Below are 1,457 nucleotides of genomic sequence, written 5' to 3'. Positions count from 1 at the left end.
TTGCCCCCCTTCTAGAGCCCACTACATTCCCCTTTTGTATCCCTTATTTCCCCACTGAAAATCCTTCAACCGTGTGCTCACTTTTCTCTCCCTCACGTGCTGTTGTCTGCCATTATTTCCTGCAGCAGGTGCCAGGTGTCCTGAGTCTCCAACTAACTCATCATTTCCCCTTATTTCTTCTACCCATTTTGCCCCTTCACTCTCAACGTTATTCTCACACGTTACAGAAAGCAGTTGTTAAAGAAAGGTGGTTCTCTGATTGTCTTCCTGCCGATTATCTTCTTCCTGCTAAAGTTCTTAATTCAGCTAAGAGGCTGAGAGCATACCTGCAATTAAATGACCGTGAAGTAAGTGTATTAGAACATTTTCTTTTATTATATATATGTGGCATCTTTTACTGACAAGGTAAGTTTGCTTCAATCCAGGTCTGGGAATATTACGAGCGACAATTTCTCTATCCTGGAGGTCATGTGGATTTTGAAAATGAGGCTGGACCTGTGGATATAGTTCGAATACTTTTGTACTATGCACTAGATTCACTTGTCCCTTTTAAACGGCCTGGCCGAGAAGTTATTGAATCATCCGCCAGAGAACTTCTCTATAAGATTGAGTTGCATGAGTATATACAGGATTTCGTCATTTTCGATCTCGATCGCTTGGAAGAAAAGTATGGATATGATCTATAACTCCTGTCTTCGTTGGATCTCATGTTATTGCTCTGGTTAATCTCTCTATATTTTATCACCATTCTTTCCTTTATTATTTTCATTTTTCATTCCTCATTCTCATTAAATATTTATTTTGTAAACATCCAGATAGTTCATATTATCAGATATCTTAATAACTTGTACTTATCTTTTATCTTAAGTTATTGGTTAAATAGATTGGTTTTCTTCAAGTAGGTCCCTATTTTTTAAAAATGATTAATTTAGTCCTTAAATTTGAAAAATTAGACCAATCAAGTCCATTCCGTTAATTTCCCTTAACGGCGTTAAAATTCGTCTTTGTTGGCAAAACGACGTGTATTTTTTAAATAGGTGGCACACAATAACTTTTAAGATGTGGACTTTAAGAACATCTTCTTCTCATTTACCTCCGCAATCAACCATTCTTTGGCTTCATCCATCTGTTATACAACATTAAGAAAATCCTTCAACAACATTCAACATCGGCATTCTCCATTCAACAACATTTGCATTCTCATCTTTTGAACCATCTGCATCCTCCATTAACATTTGAAAGCCACCGTAACAATTCACACTCACTAGTACAAAACGGGCTTTTTAAGTCTGTTATTTCAAGCTTTTTAAGTCTGTTTTATAACAGACTTAGATTCGGCAGACGTAAATTTTAAGTCTGTTGTTAACGAACAGACTTAAATTCTAAGTCTGTTGACCGACAGACTTAAATTCTAAGTCTGTTGTTAACCACCAGACTTAAATGTTAAGTCCGTTATT

Source organism: Vigna radiata, chromosome 1 (genome assembly GCF_000741045.1).
Source record: "Vigna radiata var. radiata cultivar VC1973A chromosome 1, Vradiata_ver6, whole genome shotgun sequence".
Classification (NCBI taxonomy): Eukaryota; Viridiplantae; Streptophyta; class Magnoliopsida; order Fabales; family Fabaceae; genus Vigna; species Vigna radiata.
The sequence above is the reverse complement of the archived record's forward strand: the minus strand, read 5'-3'. Positions refer to the sequence as shown.